The sequence below is a fragment of the Microcaecilia unicolor genome, chromosome 2 (assembly GCF_901765095.1).
Source record: "Microcaecilia unicolor chromosome 2, aMicUni1.1, whole genome shotgun sequence".
Classification (NCBI taxonomy): Eukaryota; Metazoa; Chordata; class Amphibia; order Gymnophiona; family Siphonopidae; genus Microcaecilia; species Microcaecilia unicolor.
The window spans coordinates 486597813-486622737 of NC_044032.1; positions in this window are offsets into that span (position 1 = coordinate 486597813).

The window sequence follows — 24925 nt, forward strand, 5'->3', positions numbered from 1 at the left end:
TTTGGGGACATAATCGAAATCACAAATGAAATCACACACAGCCTCCAAATAATGAACTCATGGGCGGACGCATTCCAACTAAAGCTAAAAGCAGAAAAAATACAATGTCTTATCCTGTCCTCACAATACAACGCAAACAAACCCAAGACCATAAACACTCCGGACTACACACTTCCGGTCTACATAGCCTGAAAATCCTGGGAGTCACAATTGACCGAAACCTCATACTCGAAGACCATGTGAAAAAAACAGCAAAGAAAATGTTCTACTCAATGTGGAAACTCAAAAGAATCAAACCTTTCTTCCCAAGGGAAGTATTCTGCAGCCTAGTACAATCAATGGTGTTAAGTCATCTAGATTACTGCAATGCCAGACTTGGGATGACTCGTATTTGGGAAAGCGAAATATGAAAGCGCCAAACCCCTAAGAGAAAAACTACACTGGCTTCCACTAAAAGAATGAATTACATTCAAAGTCTGTACCCTGGTCCACAAAATCGTCTACGGGGAAGCCCCAACCTACATGTCAGACCTTAAAGACTTGCCTATTAGGAACGCAAAAAGATCATCACGCACATTCCTCAATCTCCACTATCCTAATTGTAAAGGGCTCAAATACAAATCCACATACGCGACCAGTTTCTTGTACATCTGCACGCAGCTATGGAATGCTCTACCGAAGGCCATAAAAACAACGCAAGACCTAACCATCTTCCGAAGGCTACTGAAAACAGATCTTTTCAAGAAGGCATACCATCAACATCCATCTTAAATACTAAGCGATACCATTATATACGATCTATACAAAACCGAACTTTTATCGCCTGACTGCTTAACCTCTTTGCTTTTAATGATCAAGCACTACCACTTTAAACCTTATGTCGAATAGGGTCTCTCTATAGCCGATGACCTAATGTATGTTACAACCCAATTTATTATTCAGGAACCTTCTTGCAATACCATAATGTATTCTTCTTTACCATGTATGTACACACATGGTATATATATATATACCATGATCTGTTCCATATATATTATGTTCCATGTATGTTACCATGAATGTATGCACATTAACGCAATACCATCTGTAATCATGTTAACCGGAAATGGCAACCGCCATTACGGCAAATGTAAGCCACATTGAGCCTGCAAATTGGTGGGAAAATGTGGGATACAAATGCTACAAATAAATAAATAAATTCTCTCCAATGTAACAATTGCATTTATTACATAGTAACATAGTAGATGACGGCAGAAAAAGACCTGCACGGTCCATCCAGTCTGCCCAACAAGACAACTCATGTGTGCTACTTTTTGTGTATACCCTACTTTGATTTGTACCTATGCTCTTCAGGGCACAGACCGTATAAGTCTGCCCAGCACTATCCCTGCCTCCCAACCTCCAGTCCCGCCTCCCACCACTGGCTCTGGCACAGACCATATAAGTCTGCCCCGCACTATCCCCTCCAGCCCCGCCTCCCACTACCGGCTCTGCTATCCAATCTCGGTTAAGCTCCTGAGGATCCATTCCTTCTGAACAGGATTCCTTTATGTTTATCCCACTCATGTTTGAATTCCGTTACTGTTTTCATCTCCACCACCTCCCACGGGAGGGCATTCCAAGCATCCACCACTCTCTCCGTGAAGAAATACTTCCTGACATTTTTCTTTAGTCTGCCCCCCTTCAATCTCATTTCATGTCCTCTCATTCTACCGCCTTCGTATCTCCGGAAAAGGTTCGTTTGCGGATTAATACCTTTCAAATATTTGAACGTCTGTATCATATCACCCCTGTTTCTCCTTTCCTCCAGGGTATACATGTTCAGGTCAGCAAGTCTCTCCTCATACATCTTGTTATGCAAATCCCATACCATTCTCGTAGCTTTTCTTTGCACCGCTTCGATTCTTTTTACATCCTTAGCAAGATACGGCCTCCAAAACTGAACACAATACTCCAGATGGGGCCTCACCAATGACTTATACAGGGGCATCAACACTCCCTTTCTTCTGCTGGTCACACCTCTCTCTATACAGCCCAACAACCTTCTAGATATAGCCACCGCCTTGTCACACTGTTTCGTCGCCTTCAAATCCTCAGATACTATCACCCCAAGATCCCTCTCCCCGTCCGTACCTATCAGACTCTCGCCACCTAACATGTACGTCTCCCGTGGATTTCTATTCCCTAAGTGCATCACTTTGCATTTCTTGGTATTGAATTTTAATTTCCAGACCTTAGACCATTGTTTTAGCTTCTTCAGATCCTTTTTCATGTTTTCCACTCCCTCCGGGGTGTCCACTCTGTTACAGATCTTAGTATCATCCGCAAATAGGCAAACTTTACCTTCTAACCCTTCGGCAAGGTCACTCACAAATATGTTGAACAGAATCGGCCCCAGCACCGATCCTTGAGGCACTCCACTACTCACCTTTCCCTCCTCTGAGCTAACTCCATTCACCACCACCCTCTGGCGTCTGTCCATCAACCAGTTCCTAATCCAGTTCACCACTTTAGGTCCTATCTTCAGCCCATCCAGTTTATTTAAAAGCCTCCTGTGGGGAACCGTGTCAAAAGCTTTGCTGAAATCTAAGTAGATTACATCCATAGCTCGTCCCTAATTCAATTCTTCTGTCACCCAATCAAAAAACTCAATGAGATTCGTTTGGCACGATTTCCCTTTGGTAAAACCATGTTGTCTGGGATCTTGCAACTTATTGGCTTCCAGGAAATTCACTATCCTTTCCTTCAGCATCACTTCTATTACTTTTCCAATAACCGAAGTGAGGCTTACCGGCCTGTAGTTTCCAGCTACTTCCCTATCACCACTTTTGTGAAGAGGGACCACCTCTGCCATTCTCCAATCCCTCGGAACCTCTCCCGTCTCCAAGGATTTTTTAAACAAATCTTTAAGAGGACCCGCCAGAACCTCTCTGAGCTCCCTCATTATCCTGGGGTTGATCCCGTCCGGTCCCATGGCTTTGTCCACCTTTAGCTTTACAAGTTGTTCATACACACTCTCTTCTGTAAATGATGCTGTATCCACTCCATTTTCATTTGTACTTTTTCCAGTCCATCGCGGTCCTGCTCCAGTTCCTTGTCAAATGGCAGGCATAGATATTTATTTACTCAGAAAACGTTTAAACCTGCCAGTAATTCCCCTAAATGTTTGACATTTTGCAGCCCTAAACGTTTTCAATGGCTGCCAATTTCAGAAACCTTAAAGTACAAACTCTCAATGTTTAAACCTAGGTGTCTTTATAACACATATTTAAACAAACAGCTTACAATTTTACAATCTCTGCAAGTACTTGCATAGGGAAGGCTTGTAATGGCTCCAAAACAGCAGCTCATGTCCTGCAAGGGAAAGCTCTCCTCTGAGGAAGTGAACATGATGGATCTGCAGGTAGCAGAAAGCACAGAGCACATGGAGCTGAGATGTGGCATGATGGGCATTATGTGGACCCTTTGCTGCAGGATGGAAACAATGAATGAGTGGTTAGCCCATGTAAAACCACTATGGGCCTGCACCCTCCTGACAGCACAGCGACCACCAGCCATACCTCACCACCTACCCATCCCATGGCTGCATGGCAACGGCAGGGGAGCCATACTGCCTCCATGAGGCCATTCACTGTCACAAGTGAAGAGCTTATGCTGAGGATTCCTGGGGACATCCAAGACACACAGGCAGCAAGGAAATGCACATTATTACAGAGACAGGACCCTCAACATCCCCTCTGGTGGTCCCACCATTTGCTCAAGCTTCTAGGGTAGCAGACATGGTGACAGAGGACTCTTCCAGTGCCTCAGACAGTACTGAGACCCTTCATGGAACTGTTGCTGCCCAGGGGGTGGGGGAGCAGGGACTGTCTTTTCTTCAAGTTCAATTGTAAAGCTATAGAAATGATTTATAGTAGTAGTAGTAGATCACCCTGCCCCAATGATTCTAGGCTTTAAACTAGAATCATTGGGGCAGGGTGATCAAAGCTCCCAGGTAAGTACAAGCCCTCAGGAAGGTGAAGCATTAAATACCTCTACACAAATGGGAAAAAGAGACATCACTGGAATATAGTATATACAAATGCCCGAGGTATGGGAAATAAGGTGCTGTGATGGAAGAGGCTGATTTGGATTTAGTGGCAATCACAGAGACATGGTTCATAGAGAACCATGACTGGGATATAGTTGAACCTGGAAAAGACAGGGTAGGAAGAAAGGGCGGGGGAGTGGCATTATATGTAAAGCCACACAATTGCTGGACCTACAGGGTAAGGCAAAGGCACTGTGAGTCATTCTGGAAAGAGAGAATAGTAAATGTATTTACATTAGTGTGCTATACCAACCTCCTTCATGGACAGAAGTGGACAGAGATTTAATTGAAGACATTCAAACTATAACTGTGAAAGTAGAAGTACTACTAATAGGTGATTTTAATATGCCAGATGTTGATTGGGGTATCTCTATTTGCAGGGTCTTTTAGAAGCAAGGAGGTCCTGGATTCTCTACAGGGAGAAATGTTCTAACAGTTGGTAATAGAACCCACGCAGGATGGGGCTGTACTGGACTTAGGGCCCCTTTTACTAAACTGCGTAAGCGTCTACGCGTGCCCAACGAGTTCCAAAACGGACCTACTGCCCGACTACCAAGTGGCTCTTGCGGTAATTTCATTTTTGGTGCATGTCCCCTACGCACGTCTGAAAAATAGTTTTTATTTTCTGCCGCGTGCAGCGGACGCGCGCAGGTCATTACCGCACAAATTCTGTACTGCTAGGTCTATGGGTGGCGGTAAGGTCTCAGACCCAAAATGTACACGCAGCAATTTTGATTTTGCCGCACATCCATTTTCAGGGGGGGGGGGAGAGGCCTTTTTTACAGGCGCGCTTAAAAATAATTCTGCGAGCACCCATAACTCGCACCTACACTACCGCAGGCCACTTTTTACCGCGGCTTAGTAAAAGGACCCCTTAGTGCTTGCTAATGGTTAGAGTTTTTCTGATGTTATAGTAGGTAATCAACAGATGGTGTAGCTTAATATTAAGATAGGTATGGAGAGAGTTCATTAAAAAAAATGAAGGTTCTAGACATCAAAAAAAACTAACTTTATTCAGATGGGGTATTACTTCAAGGAATTACTGTCTGGATGGAAGCATCTGGAAGAAGATGGAAAGCAGTGGGCAAAACTGAAAGGAGCTATTGTAAGGGCAACAAACCTTTTTCTAAGGAAAGTAAATAAAAGTAAGAGGAAAAGGAGGCCATTTTGGTTCTCAAAAGTAGTAGCTGAAAAGGTAAGGAAAAAGAGGTTAGCCTTTATAAACTACAAGAGATCACAGAAAGAGGAAGACAGGCGGCAATACCTGGAAAAGCTAAAAGAAGCTGTAGAGTAGTCAGGAAAGCAAAGATTCAAAATGGGAGGACAGGAAATAAGGCATTTTTTAGATATGTTAGTGATAGGTGGAAGTGCAAAAGTGGCATTGTGAGACTCAAAGGTGAAGTGGGGGAATATGTAGAAGCTGATAAAGGTAAGATGGAATATTTCTGTTCTGTGTTCATAGCTGAAGGACTGGGAGTAGGACCGCAGAAGACAAACACAAATAGGAACAGAGGGGTGGTAGTCTATTGTATAATTATACTACAGCAAGAGGCCCTCACTGGATGCCCACCGGAAGGGTGGAAGGCCAGATTTTAGGACTCAGGCTGTAAAAATACCAGCTAGGTTTAAAAATCTATGACTGGCTGAGCAAGGACGTGCTTTACCTGTAAGTTAATATGTGTCCCCGCTTGGGATCCATCCACTGGAATAGTGGTGGGTCAATTTACATACCTTAAACAGCTTAAACTGCTAAAAGGCACTGACTAGGCCTCATTAGAATTTGGTGTGACATTCAAAAGCAGTGCAAAAGCCAAGATCAAGGAATTGATGGCTAAAATCCTAACCCAGATCACAAAATGATATGAACCTAATATATCCAAATTTAGATATCTTCATAAAAAAGTTGTTTTGTTCATGTTTTGATGTTTGGATGTCCGTATCTAAGGAAGTGTTTACAAAAAGGGAAGTTGCACAACAAGTTGCAATACTAAAACGGAAGAGCACCTGGCCGGAGGTCATGACTCATAGATTAAGCAATATTAGAGAAAAAAATCCCTCTCCATAGACTTGTATAGTGACCAAATTGTATAAAAGCAGGGTGCATGCAAGCCCTCGGGAGTACTTTTCTCCAACGCCTCGGAAGCAGCAGAGCTCCGGTCAGCTGAATCCAGAATTTGTCTGATGAATATACCTGATTAAAGTCTGATATGCAAATAAACTCTTCATTCTAAATGATGGTTTGTGGGCTTCACTTAATGATGAAAGGCTGTAAGTACAAATGCTTTTGCTACATCAGGCTATCATTCGCTGCATTATATAACCTGTAGCCTAAATCCAGTTTGTCATAAGGCTGGTATCTATTCCTTGCCAGTGCTGAGAGGCGGACTAATGCGGGTATTTGAGACCTAACGTCTCTCTCAGTGGCAATTCCTTCCAAAACCTCATAACTCCTGGATTACCCCAGTACTAGTGTTATTTACAGATGGAGTCAGATTGAGGTCACTCTAGCCTTCTTGGGGGGCTCGGGACCCCCCCCATTTCTCAACATTGGTGACCCCTCCGTTCGATTTAAACACGCCATGAGAATTTTTGTCAAAGTGGGGGTTGATTCTAGCTCTTGACTAAAATTCTGTTGTTTTATTTTTCCTTCCCACCACTACGCTCTGTCTTAATCCCTCCTTTTTGAATCCCTGTTCTCTTGTTCTATGTATTCTGTTCTTTCTTTCTGGCTCCCTACGGATGTTCTTTCTTCTTTTGCCAGGCTTACTCCCCTTCCCCATCCCTTTCTCTGTTCTCCTTCACCCTAACTTTTTCTGCCTCTACCTGTGTCCTTGATGAGCTCTCTTAGTCGTCCCGGAGTCCCTTCTTCCCCCCCCCCCCCCCCCCCCGTACCCGTAACTGTGATTCACTGCAGTTCCCTGAAATCCTATATCTCTCCTTTAAAATCATTTTGGTTTCTCTGTTCTTCAAAACTGACAGCTCACCACTGACAGCCCCCACCTTTTCACTTCTGCTTTCACTTGCCTATTTTGTGTAGTTAGCGTTATGTATCTTATGAATGTCTACTAACGCTATTCTTCTGCTTTAATTTCACTGGACTGGCATATACCCTGGTGAAAAGTGCCCATTTGAGGGGTACTGGGAACTGGTATTCAGTCCGCTCCTTTTCTAACCCCTCCCTCAAATACTTTTCTATCTTTCTGCCTTCTTCCTCTGTTCCCTGCACGCCTTATTCTCCTGCGCTGGACTGGCACACTTGTTTCTCTGACCCGGATTGCTGATGTATACTTTCTGTTCCTTCATGTCCGTTATATAAGTTTTTTTCTCCTACTCTCTATAATTTCACTTTTTCCTGTGGTTATCTCCTCGCCACTTGCTCTTCCGTTATACTTTTCTATTACTGTCAGTGAACTCTATAACCTTCGCATATCCTGCAGTGCACTCTATGCTTTCTCCGCTCCTTTCTCCGTACTTGGTTTTGTCATCTTGAACGGAGAGTGCTATCAATATTGACTTCTCCCCACCCTTGTTAGAAATTTTCCTGATGTGTCTTTGTGAAACCTAACAATTCTTTGTCAGCTTCTTAGCTGCACTTCACTATTTTCTGCTTCCTTATTTTGCTGTTATTGCCAAGCTCTATGGGCAGCATTAGAACTATGCTTCAACACTGACAGGCTTGCCCCCACCTCTGTTCCTGCTCCCCCAGATGCTCGCTCTCGCCTATACGCTTTTGTTACCTCTGTCTGACCTTCAACTGCTTAATTCTGACTCAATCGGGTGTTAGATTGAGTTACCTTTTACTGTCACTATGTTAACTGCAAGCTTCTGTTAACGGCGCTCATCATCCTAGCCACTTATTGGCCTAATACTTTTGACTATGAAGGAGATGCCGGTTTCCTATACGGCTGTGGTTTTTCTTCGCACTTTATTTCTTTTCTTTATATTTTGCACTCATTTGCGGTCCCATTTCTTCCGATTCTTTAAGTCTCTCACTGACTCTCTCAATTTACAAGTGCATAGCTGCTTATCTTCCTCTTTTCTTCTGTAACTGCCTGGCTTCTTGGACGGCGCCCGCTTCCTTCCTCTTCTCTGCACTTTCTCCCTCTCGTATATGCTAATCTTTAGCTCTGGAATCTATTATTAAATCCTATTTCTAATAATCTTTTGTAATAATGTCTTGCCCTGTACTTTGTATTTGCCTCCGTTGGTTACTGCTACGGCTATTTTGCAAGTGCGTCTCATGCTTGCTTGCTGTCCGTTCGTGTGCTGTAAATGTTTTGTGCCATTACTTTTGACGGACTGTCACCATCTTTCGCTTTGATAACTCTTTCTTTCCCCCCCCCCCCTTCCTTCCTGTCATACAGCTTTATACTTGATAAACCACATTTATTTCTATGCCTGCTTTGGAAACCCCCCGTCTGAAACTTTCATGACATTATAACTCTTCGCTTGAGAAGTCCCGGTCTGTATTCCGTCTCTGTTCCCCGTAGCCACTTTTAGCTGCATTTCCGGGTTTAATTTTCGCTGTATAGACCCTGTCTCTGCCACTTTCGGCACCTTTCTGTCATACTCACTATATATGAAACTGTTATTACGCTCCAAGTCTTCTACCTTTGTATTTTGTCTTTGCTAAAAGTCCCAAAGGTCCTGCACTAATCCTGACAGTTGTCTGCCTTAAGCTCCCGTTGTTACTGCTTCTCTGAGTGAATTTGCCACTTTTTTTTTTTTTCCTGTACCCCCTCTCTCCTGCCACAGCCTCGGCTGTAAGACTGTTAAATTTATCTCACTTCCACCTATACTTTCTCCTTGCAAAAGGTCTCTTGTCCATTATACAGCATTCTCCTGTCCCCTGGCTCTGTGACTTGTTTTTCTAAGCTATCTGGACTTCAGAAGCATTCTCTTCTCCTTCATGTATTGTCAGTGCTTTATACTGTAACTTATGGCTGGCTATCAAACTATACGGCCATCTTCCGGTCTGATTAATGCTTTTTCTTCTCCTTTTACAGTTGTAATTTTAAATTTGTACTTAACCTAGTAGCTGTTATCACACCCTTTTAATTTATAATTTGTTTTGGGACAATGTTATATTTTTAATTAATAATGCCTCAGATTTGTCATTTATTTTCCTTATTTATGTCTTGGATATGCTTTGGGCTCTCACTTTGGCTAACACCTCACGGCCCTCCTCTCTGATGCTCTCCTCTTACATAATTTTATTTATTTTCCTATCCGATTTTAACCCTTCCAGAACATTAATTTACAACCTGGTTTTATTTTATTAATTCTGTTCATTTATTCTTATTTGCTTTTTGCTTTTGGTCATTTCTAGCTTGTGTAATCGGTTCTGAATTCACTTTTATTTTAAGGTTTCCTATTGTTGACAATGCCAGCCGATGTTTCTTTCTCCCAAGCTGTGCATAATTTCATATATAATTGCTGAGGTTTTCCTGAACTAGCAGTTTGAAATGGGGCTTTATTGTGACATAATTAGGAAACATATCTTTACAGTTTGCTGTTTAAACACTATATAGATTATATCCTGCTCTCGTTATAAGCTAGGCGTTATGCTGTCCCCGCCCATCAGCTTCAATTGCTTGTACTATATATGGACATTTTACTGTTTATGTTATACTGCGCTAAATATGAGGAGATCTTATTCACCCTCTAGGTAAGATTCTCATATACTTTGCATTTCCGATACTCATATAGTTCTGGTTTCTTGTGCTCTGTCTTAATGGTGTACTCGTTTAAAAGACATATAAGTAACAGCCCCTGCACCGTGCTATCGTGTTAGTTTATGGTTTGACTTTAAGTAATACCACAAGCCTGCTTATCTTCAGGAAACATGGGTTTTTGAATCCTGGTTTTGAACAGTATTATAGATTGTCAGAATTATAAATTGTACTCATATTTAAGTCTCATTTTAATGAAGCTTTTTAATAATTTTAATAATCAGTGAGTCTGACTACATTATAACGTTATCTACAGGAAATACTGCACTTCCTCGCTTGCATTGTGGTTTTCGTCCTCCAAGTGCATACAGCCTGGACTGATATCTGAGAATGACAATCACTTTTAAATAATATGGTTCTATAATGATTTAAATTGTGTAAGTCTTTATAACAAGTTTTCTGTTTTTGCTCGACAGCATTGTGAACTAGGATGTAACACAGAAAGTAGCTTGAAATTACAATGGTTTATTGTTACATTAAGAGCTAGATAACCCCTTATATTACTTATATGATAGTAGAAGTATTATGTACTATATAGAAGCATTTCTTTGCTTTTACCTTAATTGATATGTATATAAAATAAGTTTTACCTTTCCGGTTGAGAATATGATGCCTGCGTGCCATGAGAATACAGCGTTGCTTCACTTCTTCAGTTATTTCCTGTTGGTTCTTTATAACCCAACCCACCTTCTCTTTCCTTCTAATGCTGCAGCTGTTCTGTTTGTCATCATTTAGACAAGTCATTTCAGTCACTGATTAGTATGTATGTTTTATGCCGTATCGTTGGAAGTTCTTGGTGTAAGAAGCACATGCTTTAATTTGTTTTTTTCCCCCTTTCACCTGTTTAGGCACAGAAGCTTCCTGCCATCGCATTCGGGTTTATTTTATTTACTATGTTCCTTTTCTGAGTTTATGGGTATTAATTTGTCATATTTATGGCTATTAACTTGTGATATTTGCACCACGATTCTGGTGTCCTGTTTCACAATTTATTGAATTATATGCTTCTCTTATATTTTCCTGTTTAGATGCTACTTCCAATCTATCTGGTACCCGCCCCAAAAGCATTTAATATGTATTTTCCTTTATTTCATTTATTCTAGGGGTATAGCTCTGGACTACACATGTTACAATGCCTTTCTTGCCTTTTGTTGAAATCGGTGTCTCAATAACATATATGGTTATCCCCACAGTCTGTTTCCTTTCTTTTTTTTAATATATACTCTATATGTTTATTTTGTTTGTTTATTGCTCGTTCCTTTACTCCCCGGTACTAGGGAGAATATAAAGCTGCTTGATTAATGGTCCGCAATGCCTGTCCATCAATCTCTAAGTCCCACCCACTTCCCCATTTTCTGCATGTCAGATATTTTTCAGACTTTTATGCTCGTGCTCAAGTTTTGTGTTTTAATTTTATGGTCATTGCTACACAACTTTTTTATTTCTCCACTTTATCTTTACATATAAAATACTTTCCTGTTGTACTACAGGTATAACTGTATGGATGAATTTATTTTTATTATTTGCCCCGTCCTTGCTCAATTTCTTGTGTCCTCTTTAATGCTCTTGAGTTTCCTTCTCGTGGTTTGTTGAGTGGAAAACATATTGTCTAGCGAATGATGAACGTGTAATTTTTCACATTTTTTGTTCTGACTAATGTGTTCCAACTAATGACTTTTTTATGGTAGTACCTTCCCCGAAGAGCTTACATGTGTTTTATTTCTTTTTTTATTATTCTTTCTTGCTACCTCTGAAGTAGGTTTCAGGGGTTCTTCCTAGGGATATGTCATACTTTTGTTCTTTCTTTTCCCTCCTTTTTATTTATTATTTTCTACTAGTGTCACGCTATAACCATTGGGTTTGATATCGATGCCTGGGGCTTACACCCATTGGAGGTGATCCTTCAATGGATGACGGTATCTCAATTATTAGATTTAAAGCAGAATTCCATTCCATTTTCGGAGTGGCCTGCGGATTCGGCGTTATTGCCCACATTGGGGTTACTTGTATACATGATCGCCGTGACAATAAAGGGACGCCTAAGACATTGGTTGAGATTGTATACAGGTTGACTCGGGCATTCAATATTCTTGGAGGGTTAGTTTTATACGGGAAGTTTTCCTAACTTTTCAACGTTCTAGACTGGTTAGTCATATACGAGATGTTTCCTAACCACAAAATTTTGAGTGAGTTGTTGTACACGAGAAGTTCTCAAACTACAGGTCCTTTGGGGTGATTAGTCGCATACGAGAAGTTCAATCGTACACGGGAAGTTCAATAATCAGCGGAAACCCATTGGACCGCTACTCTACGATTCATGACACCTTATTCGCTGGTTTCGTGAGTCCTTTTCGGGAGTGTTTGCAATGTCCCTTTTTGGGGGCTCTACCATGTATACGGGATAGTTCTTGGCTGGCTGGGAAACCGGGTTTCTTAATGCCTTTAGAAGCACACTCTGGAGAGTAGTTTTCATTAATTAGGGGTAGAGTAGTATAAATATATAATAGCTGACACTAGGTATTTATCCACTTATTCACACACTCTTTGGGTACCTCCCTGTTTGCTGTTTTTATTTCTCTGTTAATGTCACCTGCGGTAAAAGCATTGAGCTTTCCGCCAATTGGTAATTTTTATTTTTGGGTCTCTATGTTGGAGTACATTAGCAGATGCGTGAGTATGATTGTGTTATGTCTCTGCATGTTCTACTATCAGGATAATCATCACATGTTTTTGTAAACTGTTAACAAATTATCATTTCTAGGTCTCCTTGTTATCTCTGAAGCTGCCTTTTGAACCACTAACCTTGTACCAGGTTCTAGGTCTGGTCAATATATATTATTACTAATCTAGTTCATTTTTCTATAGCATGTTACAGGTCTGAAGCTTATTTGTAGACCACCTGCTCATTAGGTCCCGTTATTATACATATTGGGTGATGATGTTCACTACCCATTATATCATATCTTCCTCTCCGCACCCAACACCAGATACTGGTGATCTGACATCTATTCAGATCTCTGGTAAGGACTTTCCGTCCGAAACAAACCTTTCTATTTTGCGGTTGACCTCCCTATGCCACCGAGAGTTCGGAAGGGCATAGTGATCCTGCCAACTGTTCTCTTTCTCAATTGATTTTCTACGCTGGAAATTACATTGCATGAATCGTGAGTATATTTTCATTTATTGTATGTGTTACTATTAAGCTTGCCTTTGTATACTTTCATGGCCTGTTGGATTAGCTCTAATTTAAATGTTTTATTTTACCAAATTTAGGATTAAGATTTTGTCCTCAATACAGAGGGACCTCTTTATGTGGGACAATAACTGTGTCTGTGTATGAGTGTGGTTTTCCTTTTCTGTCTGTGTGCTGTGACTTGTGATTGGCTACTGGAATATTTATTTTCATATTTGTTGTTTTAAAAACCCTACCTGTACACAATTCCAATGATTGGTTTTGAACTACATTTAGAAATATCTTGCTTCCTCTTCTAAGCTTTGAGTTTTCTACTTATCAGGATTAGGTTACTGTTTTAATTTTATGTCTATATGTTGCTGTGTGTCCTGTGATAAATGGCATAAACTAAACAAGCTAATTATTAAGGAATCATTTCTTTAGTTTTAAATTAATGCTTTAAGGTTACTCTGCGAGATTGCCTATCAACTGCAGTGGTAGTAAATCTCAAAGGAGTGTTTTTTCTTTCAGGATTGTATATTATTTCATTTGAGCAATGTTTGTTTGATTTGTGACGTGATGTTAAATACCTGATTGTTTTTGACTTCTGGTAAATTGCTTTCACTGGAAATGCAAGCACTTTTTTGTTTTAATTTTATAGGTGTGTGTCTTTGTATGTGTTCTTTGAAAATTGCTTAATTATTCCAGGTATTTACTATGAAAGGTTCTATATTATATGCCATCAAAAACACTGTTTATTTGTGACGTTGTTTAAAATAACTAGTGCTGATGTTCACTTCCTGGCTCTTTATTGGGGATGTGTTCCGTAAGAATGTATTAAGTGTTTTAATTTTTCTTTCCACGTCTTAAATACTACTTTCAAACTTCCTTCCCTGCCTCTTAAAGATTTATAGTTTTACGATAGAGTTCCAGCATTTCTGGTTCTCAATAGGGTTTGGAGATTAACCCTTGCATAACATAACTAACTGATAAATCCGAACTAAAGAAATTCAGGTTATTATTATTTCAGAGCTATGTTCAGATAAGACTGGCTACAGTTGCCAAATTCCCTTTTTATTGAGAACCGTACCTCTGGAAGCAGATCAAGTAATTACATTGTTTTCCTCTCCTGAAGTATTAATTCTATGATGACTTATTACACCAGCATTAAATATTAATATAAAAATGTCAACTTACAGTTTTTGTCTGATGTATAGCCCTATTTTCAGTCACCATAATATGCAATGCTTTCAGTGAGCAGTAAACTCAAATTAGACACAGGAAACACCGTTATTTCGTGATTTCCTTAAGACATATTGACAGAGATTAACCCTTGTAGTTCTTATTTTTTCTAGAGTTCATCTTTACAAATGCTTTGGACTCAGTATATGATACAGGAATTCATTACGTGTTTCAAGTTTTTAATAACTAGATGGGTTTTTCTGTGATTCTGTGTTATCCTTGCAACTCTTTGTTTAGAATTCAATTTACAATGTTGGCTTACAAGCTGTTCCATTTATCATACTGGTCTATATGCACATATCCTAATGGTCAATTTGTGCATTTATTGCATTAATAAAAATTGTTATTATATTCTTGATTTTTGAATGTTACTAAAATGTTTAAAAAAATGCTCCTACTTCTTGTCTTCTGCTTATAAAGCGGCTCCTCCTCTGTATTGAAAATATACTCTAAATTGTAAATTGATTCTTGGGAATATATAAGCTTATTTCTAGCTATCCCTCTGTATGTGAATCTTGATATGCTGTCATAATTTAGGGCCCAAATTGTGAAAGCATAGAAATGATCAAATTAAAATTTAATATAATTTTTATTTTCCAAATTGGCTGTGAACTATTACAGAGGACTATAGGTTATTGTCCTTCTCATTTGACCTATTTAAACCTTGTAAAGGTCACGTGAGGAGGCCTCATAGAAATATATAGTTTTTACATCTTTCTTTTTTGATAGTGGCTTTTCTCTATCTTTTAAAATATCATGTTAAAGTCTGCATTTTCCTAGAGCACACTCTGACCACAATGTTTCCTCAGACTCTGCTGACTTCCTGTGCCAGCAACATCTAATCGACAGAGAAAAATTGTTTTCTACTTTTAACTTATGATTTTATATATTGAAACTATGCTCCACCTACTGGTGCCCCAAGGAACTAACAATGCATTCTTTGACTTTTTTCTTTCTAATGGTCCTGTGCAGAGATTTGACTACTAGATATTACTTCTTATATTAGCTCTATTTATTAAGTCCTGTAGGTTAAGTGAAGACTGCTAATCCAATTTCTGATCTACCGCCTATTCCAGTTTGGTACTTCTGCTACAACTGACCTCTGACAAGAAAAAGAAGCGCTACCTTCTCCAATGGGAAATTTCTTTTGTCCAGATGATGTCATTAATTTAGACCTTTTTGGTTATGCTCTTAAATATTCTGCTATATTAAATATTTTTGAGGGCTCCTCTTTTCCAGAACCTACATGACACTTTACATATGAGCTCTCTATTACAACAGACAGCGATCGTGATTCCAGAAGATACTTCCATCACCTGGACTACTTATAAGTTTTAAATTTCTGCACATTAGTCTTCTGCTTTGACTATGACTATTTGCTAATCTACCCTTCTTTCTGAATCATCTAACTCGTAAGTCCTGCTGGCCTCCTGCAGCTGAGGGCCCAACCCTTGGTGAATGTTAGTCATCGCAGGTGAAGATTCCATATCTATTGGCAATAGATTGCAACACATTGCCCTCCATACATCAATAACTTGAACATTTACCATCATCTCTAAATTTTAATTTTTACTCTTTTCTTTTGTTCCATATACTTAACCATTGTTATTTGATCATGTCTTCGTAATAATTACCAATCTGTCTCGCACATTATGCAAGCCAGAAGTGGGGATATATTATGCAAATCCCAATTCCAAATTCCAAATCCCAATTGCAAATCCCAATTCCAAATCCCAATTCCCAATTTTAAAATTTAATTTTAAGTAAAATTAACTTGAAGCTCTGATCCTTACCTATTTATGTAAATTGGTTTCCCTTTTGTTTTTGCACTTAATTAGCACTGTTTTCTCCATGTTTACATTGTCTTTCATATCTCTTGACATCTATATATTATTTTTGCTTATTCAGTTCACGCTGATTATGCCCACCAAGATATAGCAATGTATCCTTCAGGCATACAGTCATTTTGCTTATTCCTTTGCCAAACTCTGACTCTTGATGGACTAATTATGATTGTGCATGCCTAGAATAAAGACATGGAAAAATCCAAGTTTGTACACCATAAGTACGTCTTCAAGATCTATCCAGGCCCAAATGATGTTAGATTCCCCAAGGTTGTGGCAATAATCTTTTCACCTTGCAAACTACTGGACCACAAGTCCTGGGTCCATGTGAAAGATATACGGGTTTACTCAGCCACAGGACCTGAGGTTACCAGCCTAACCATCTCAAGACCAGCCACTTCCTTCAGCAGGCCAGCCTGAAAACCCAGATCTCCGTCCAGATTCTTCAGCGCTTCCACCGCCTCAACCATGATTGATGAAAGAGGATTAAGAACTGATACTTCATTTGAGAATTACTGTTGCTGTTTATGGACATTATAGATTCATATTTTGTTTTATTTTCAGTTTAGCAGTAATCCTGTCTAGATATTGAAAAGGTTTTATTTTTATTTTCCTATTATTTCCTTTATTGTTCTAATTGTTTTTTTAAGAGTTTTCCCGTTATTTCTGTTTATGTAATTTAAATTGAAGTTGATATTGCTCAGACACAAGGGTAACATCAAACCCTCATACTGGCTATGATATCATAATGTAGGTGTAAACCCTGTTAGTATCAACCTGTTATGCATTTGTTTAACTTTGGTGTAGTCTTACTTAAGCTGCATGTCTTTCTGTAGGTTTGACTAAGCTCCAAGTGGGGTAACGGATATATAAAATGCTTCCCATACTTCCAGGTCATTATGCATATGTCAAAATCCATGCATGACCTTTGTTAATATACATTTTCCTAGGATTGACCATTTTTGCTGTATAAGGCAACCTCATACTTGCTATCCACTTTTTTAGTGCTCATGATTGGATGCTAATGATGAGTAATAGTAAGGTCCAAGAATTCCGACTTGTTTAAGGATTCTGAATACCTACAACCTAAAACAGCCTGCAATCTGAGTGCTAACCATATATTTGTTGAGCCACCATAACAATGCTTAATCAAAACCACTATTCCTTCCGAGGACCACTGAGATAGATACATTAGATTATCTCCCCATGTACTACGCAACAGATACAATAGAAGTCATAGCAAGACCTGAAAGTATTTATTAGTATGATCCACCTGAAATTGCTAGTACCCGCATACCTATACTTCATGGGGATTTTGTAGATGAACTCATGGATTTGTCCCATTCATAAAACCTCAAGAGAGATGTCATCAGGATTAAGCCCAAGGGGTGGGGTAATATAAAGGGAATTCCATATGCCCAAAAATATACCACCTAAGAATGAAGTTTTCTGTCTTGCATAATATCTGCTAGCAATCCATAAAAGCAAAACTCCCCCTCTCGTTTGATAGCTTGCCACCTTCTGGAATGGATGATGACGAGCTTGACGAGCTTTGTGTCACCCCTCTCCAGAGGGGGTGACAAGTGGGGAATGTATAATTATACTACAGCAAGAGGCCCTCACTGGATGCCCACCGGAAGGGTGGAAGGCCAGATTTTAGGACTCAGGCTGTAAAAATACCAGCTAGGTTTAAAAATCTATGACTGGCTGAGCAAGGACGTGCTTTACCTGTAAGTTAATATGTGTCCCCGCTTGGGATCCATCCACTGGAATAGTGGTGGGTCAATTTACATACCTTAAACAGCTTAAACTGCTAAAAGGCACTGACTAGGCCTCATTAGAATTTGGTGTGACATTCAAAAGCAGTGCAAAAGCCAAGATCAAGGAATTGATGGCTAAAATCCTAACCCAGATCACAAAATGATATGAACCTAATATATCCAAATTTAGATATCTTCATAAAAAAGTTGTTTTGTTCATGTTTTGATGTTTGGATGTCCGTATCTAAGGAAGTGTTTACAAAAAGGGAAGTTGCACAACAAGTTGCAATACTAAAACGGAAGAGCACCTGGCCGGAGGTCATGACTCATAGATTAAGCAATATTAGAGAAAAAAATCCCTCTCCATAGACTTGTATAGTGACCAAATTGTATAAAAGCAGGGTGCATGCAAGCCCTCGGGAGTACTTTTCTCCAACGCCTCGGAAGCAGCAGAGCTCCGGTCAGCTGAATCCAGAATTTGTCTGATGAATATACCTGATTAAAGTCTGATATGCAAATAAACTCTTCATTCTAAATGATGGTTTGTGGGCTTCACTTAATGATGAAAGGCTGTAAGTACAAATGCTTTTGCTACATCAGGCTATCATTCGCTGCATTATATAACCTGTAGCCTAAATCCAGTTTGTCATAAGGCTGGTATCTATTCCTTGCCAGTGCTGAGAGGCGGACTAATGCGGGTATTTGAGACCTAACGTCTCTCTCAGTGGCAATTCCTTCCAAAACCTCATAACTCCTGGATTACCCCAGTACTAGTGTTATTTACAGATGGAGTCAGATTGAGGTCACTCTAGCCTTCTTGGGGGGCTCGGGACCCCCCCATTTCTCAACACTATGAATGATTTTCAGAGGACCGTGCTTGTGAGCAGCTGGCTAAACTAAAGGTGGGCAAAGTGATGGGGCCAGATGGCATACATCTGAGGGTGTCAAAGGAACTTAGAAAAGTTCTAGTGTCTCCGCTGGCTGACCTTTTCAAAGCTTCTCTAGAGTTGGGAGTGGTCCCGGAGGATTGGAGAAGAGCAGATGTGGACCCTCTCTACAAAAGCAGAGGTAAGGAAGAGGTTGGGAACTACAGGTCGGTAAGTCTGACTTCTGTGGTAAGTAAATTAATGGAAAAACTTTTAAAACAGAGAATAGTAAAGTTTTTGGAATCCAGTGGATTACAGAAAGCAACATGGTTTCACTAGAGGCTGGTCTTGTCAGACAAATCTGATTGATTTATTTGACTGGGTTACCAGAGAGCTGGATCAAGGGAGAGCACTAGATGTGATGTATTTAGATTTTAGCAAAGCCTTTGACACGGTTCCGCATAGACGACTAATAAGTAAACTGAGTGCCCTTGGTATGGGCCTTAAAGTGGCTGACTGGGTTAGGAATTGGTTGAGTGGAAGGCAACAGAAGGTAGTGATAAATGGAGCTCATTCTGAGAAAAAGGGTGTTATCAGTGGTGTGCCACAAGGTTTGGTTCTTGGGCCATTTCTTTTTAGTATTTTTATAAGCGATATTGCTGAAGGGCTGTCTGGTAAGGTTGCCGCTTTGTGGGTGATACCAAAATCTGCAATAGGGTAGACACACCTGATGGTGTGGATAACATGAGGAAGGATTTAGCAAAGCTAGAGGAATAGTCTGGAATTTGGCAGCTTAGATTGAATGCTAAAAAATGCAGGTCCATGCATTTGGGCTAAAAAACCCCAAGGGAACTGTACAGTTTAGGGCAGTGTTTCACAAGTCCAGTCCTGGAGTATCCCTTACCAGTCAGGTTTTCAGGATATCCACAATGAATATGCATGAACTTGATTGCATACACTGCCTCCATTATATGCAAATCTCTTTCATGCATATTCATTGCAGGGTTGCCGAGAGGGGGGCAGGGGGGACAAACCAGGCCCAGGACTCCAAGGAGGGCCCAGCACCAGGGTTTCTCGCCCTCTTCTGCTGCAAGGCCACCGGCGCCGCAGTCCCCAGTCTCCACCTACCTTCCCTCAGCTCCCTTCTCTCTGCCATTCGACCCCCTTCATTAAAAAAAAAAATCTCAAAATCGGCAGCGCAGCGCCTTCTGTGTGAAAGCGGCAGATAGCTTCGGGTGGGCCTTTCCTTACTGTGTCCCGCCCTCCTCTGATGTAACTTCCTATTTCCGTGAGGGCTGCCAGGAATACTGCCGATTACTGCCAGGAACAACCCCGTGGTAGAAAATAGAAAAATATTTTCTGCTGTGGTAAACAGCATGCACCAACTTTGGGCGTGCTAACCAGGTGGTAGTGTCAATTTGGCACACACTACATGTGAGGTAGCTCTAACGACTCTTTGTAAAAGGGCCCCTCAATTCTTAATCCAACTGTCCTTTAATGTAGTAATCATAGCAAACAAAGAAAATCAACTGTCACGGTTGTGACTTTATCCCATGTCTATACTCACCTCACTTCCTGGTGACCAGGCACTATGGCTGCTGTGGACTGTCTTCTTCCTGTCTCCCAGAAATGTTTCAAAGTTCATTCCAGTTCTGGTGTTCCAGCACTCCAGACTTGCCCTAGTGTTCCTGCTGCCAAGCCTCACCTGTGACCTCATCTGTAATTGCCTTTATTAAGCACCTGGGAACTTTCAGGCTTGCCTTTGCAACAGAGGTCTTTCAAGGAGCTTTCATCTGTGTGTGTTTGCTTCAGTTCCCATCCTGCTTGTGTCTGCCCTGTTTGTCTTTAGCTTCGGTTCCCATCCTGCTTGTGACTGCCCTGCAAGCCTTCAGCTTTAGTTCTGACCCTGCATGTGTCCACCCTGTTTGAGAATCCTGAATCCTGTTTGTTTAAGAATCCTGAATCCTGTTCCAACCAAGCTTGTGTAAGAATTCTGAATCTTGTTCCAGCCAAGCTAGTGTGAGAATCCTGAATCCTGTTCCAGCCAAGCTTGTTTGAGAATCCTGAACCCTGTTTGAAAATCCAGCATCCAGTTCCAGCCAAGCCAAGTCCGTTCCAGCATCCGGTTCCAGCCAAGCCAAGCCAAGTCTGTTCCAGCATCTGGTTCCAGCCAGGCCAATCCAAGTCTGTTCCAGTATCCGGTTCCAGCCAAGCCAAGTCTGTTCCAGCATCTGGTTGCAGCCAAGCCAAGTCCGTTCCAGCATCCGGTTCCAGCCAGGCCTGTTCGAGAATCCTGAATCCTATTCCAGTCCTGCTTATTCCAGCCCTGCCTACCAACAGCTTCAGTTCCAATCTTGCTAGCTCCGGTCCTGCTTGTACCAGCCAGTCTGTGTTCAGCCTAGCTTCCTGTTTGGGTGGTTCACCTGCTGCTGCCAGTCACTGGCAGTGGTCCAAGGGCTCACTACTCCGGACTTCCTGACAGTTGTGACACCCCTTTAGCTGACATGGCAGGATGCCAGCAGACAAAGTCAATATTTACACCATTTTCTGCCAGTCTTGTTTGTTGGATACTTATCCTAATTGTTTGTTGAAAGCGGCACCATCAAAATTTGTCTATTGTTTTACAATTTGAATTTTATTCAAATTTTATGCTAAAAGCAAGGTTTATTTCCAGTGGAGAAAGGGGCTATATTGTTGACACCTATACCTAAGAACCCAAATTTAAAATGAAGTGATGTGTCGAACTATCACCCAGTATCCTCTATTCTCCTTTTAAATAAGGTGATGGAGGGTCTGGTTGCTCAGCAATTAATGGAGTTTCTTGATATCCATAATATACTTTGAGTCAATCTGGCTTCAGACCTAAATTTAGTACAGAGACTGTGTTTGCTACATTGGTATCAGAATTGAGGCAGGAAGTAGCTTAGGCAATAAAATAATTATCCTACAGTTTGATATGTCCAGTGCCTTTGATATAGTGGATCATAACATTTTAGTAGATCTTTTTGATCATGTGGGCATAGTGACAAATGTCCATAGGTGGGTTTAGAGTTTTATGAACAGTAGATCATATAGGGTGAAATTATCCGGCTCTTTGTCATCTAAGTGGAGATCAGAATGTGGGGTACCACAGTGTTCGCCTATTTCCCCAGTTTTGTTCAATAGCATCATGGTCCCACTGGGGAAAAGGTTGGCCTCCCTTGGACTACATCCATTCATTTATGCTGATGATGTCACTCTGTACATTCCATTTCATAATACTGTCAATAAAATTCTAAGAGATATAAAATGTGGCCTTGATACCCTGGAAAACTGAGCTACAACATTCAAACTTAAATCGGGATAAAACCAAATTTCTAGTTGTTAGCAGTCCATTTCAATCAGTTTCTGATCACAGTTTTCCAATGACGCTGTAACCTACAAACTGGAAAACAGTTTAAAAATATTAGGGGGCCCTTTTACAAAGTGCAGGAGGGCTAACGCCCAATTCGCACTACCACCAGGGTAGCATGTGTGCCCGGCAGTAATTCCAATTTTCACGCATGCCGAATCCCGTGGTAGAAAATAATTTTCTATTTTCTACCACAGGGGCGTTCCCGGCAGTAACCAGCAGTGCACCCACGTTGGCGAGTGCTGCATGGTTATCACATGGGTAGCACAAGAGACCCTGCCTCTAGGTCAATGGGTGGTGGTAATGGCTCAGGCCATAAATAGGCATGCACTGGTTTTAATATTAGTGCACGCTCATTTCCCAGCCCATTAAAAAAATTACCTTTTTCCCAGCCGGGGTAAAAAATGGCCCAGGGTGTGCCTAAAAGATACGCCCACACTACCAAAGACCACTTTTTACCACAACTTTCTAAAAGGACCCCTTGGTGGTGTGTTGGATACTCATCTGATGTTTGATCTGCAGGTTTTTAGAACTATGTGGAAATTGAGACAGATAAGAAATTGTTTCTCAAAAGAAGGCTATCATATGTTAGTTCAGTCTCTCTGCTACTTACTAATTTAGACTACTGCAATGTTATTTATGCTGGCTGTAAGAAAACCTTGTTGGCAAAACTGCAGACAGTTCAAAATATCGCTGCTCGTTTGATTTACAGAGTATCCAAATTTGAAAGGGCTTTGCCTTCAGAGGCAAGATTGCACTGGCTACCAGTCAAGGCAGGTTCAGTTTTTAAGCTTTGTGAGTTCATATTTCAGATAATCTATGGTACTGTACCAAGTTACATGCAAGGTTTATTTAATCTGTCAGATAGAAATGCAACTATGCAGTCTAGGAAATGTCTTACACTCTATTTTCCCAGTTCCAGAAAAATTGTATATAAACGGTTTCATTCAGTATACTTTCCTTACCTAGCTTCAAAACAGTGGAATATTCTTCCTCTTGAGATACATGTCCTGGATTATTATGTTATATTTCAGAAACAGCTAAAGACTTTTTTATTTCGAAAGTTCTTGTCTATATCATGAGGTTTTATGGTTTTTGCCATAATCTTCATTGCATGACACTTTCTGCTCAATAGTTATTTCTTTTGTTTATTATTGTTTAACTCTGTAAGCCACATTGAACTTTATGGCTAATGTGGGATAGAAACGTTTTTTAATGTAATGCAATATTTCCCTAAGAAAGCTGCTTTTTGTGTCCATGAATTATTAATTGCCCGGGTGTAGCCAGGCATACTCAAATTAAAAGGAAAGCTTTTTTTGGCTTTAAAACCTAGCTGCGTTCTTTTTAAAGTTTCCCTGTAAATGCCTGATTACTTATGGGAATAATCACTATGTTTTTATGGATCCAGTTCATTTGGAAAGCTTCCTTTCCGAATGGTCAGCCACTGCTTCCTGATTTAGTGGTAAACTGAATGTGGTAAATAAAAGGTTAAGTAGAATTTTGGGCTACAAGTTACTATTGTGGCTTCTATTTCCTCCTTGTCAGTTAAGTTACTCCCACAATATGGACTTGTAATAACTGATTAGGTTTGATTGACTCACATGTTTTCTTGTGCGTCTTTTCTTATCTTTTCTTTCATTATTAATGATTGTATAATGCAATAAAAAAGATAACAACTAAAATTTAACCATTTAATTCCTTGATTTTCCCTTTCAGCCATCACCAAACACTTCAATCTAATTCAATTCAGCAGACTGATGAGTGTATCTACATAGCAAGATTTGGGAGTTGAGGTTGAAAGGAAGGGAACCAACACCTCAGAAAATCTGGCTCCAAAGAGTATAATTAGTTTGTCTCACTCTTGGAACTGGAGGCCCTATAGCCAGCAAATAAAATCCTTAAAAATAAAACAAAACAAATCCCCTTCTATTAAAGAAAATAACTGAACAACTAACTCAGCAATATAAAAATTGAATTTAAAAAAATTCCCTTAAAAAAGTCAGAGCATTTGATGTAAAAAAAAAAACAAAGCAAAAAGAAATTTTACCTCAGTTTGCAATGTATTCCTTTCAGGAAGGCAGAGTTTTCTGAGGTCAGTAAGCTTTTATTAAGCCCTGAAAATCTGACTTCCAGGCAGTCCAGCTAATACACTTCAGAAGTGCTGTTGCTTCAGAGAGTATAGTACACTCTAATGAGAAGTCTTCTAGGATGTGAAGGCACTTATAAAATTCCTTCCCCAAAAGATCCTGCACAAATTTACATCTGCTCCAAAGCAGGCATGACTTTTTCTACTTAGGTATGTGTGGATATCTACACATTTTACCACATACCTATCTCACAACTCTACCCCAGTTCTGCCAAACTTCTACCCCTGGAAAATGACTATCATATACCATATAAAAGTATACACTGTGAACTGGCAGCATATACTTTAATGTAGAGGTAGGTAACCTTGGTTCTCAAGGGCTGTAACCCAGTCAGGTTTTCTGGATTTCCCCAATGAATATGCATGAGATCTTTTTGCATGTACGGTCTCTATTGTAAGCAAATAGATCTCATGCATATTCATTGGGAAAATCCTGAACACCCGACTGGGTTGGGGCCCTCGAAGACCGAGGTTGCCCACCCCTGCTTTAATGAGGGATTTAACCTGTAGATATCTCACACATGAAACTACAATGGATCATGCTTTCCATCTGTGCCTATTTCTGTACCTAAAACTGTTTTATGTGCAAACAAACCTTATACAATTACCCACTTAGTGCTTAGGTCATTAACTGCTAGTACCACAAGACCTCCATTAGAGGTCATAGCAGCCATTTTGAATC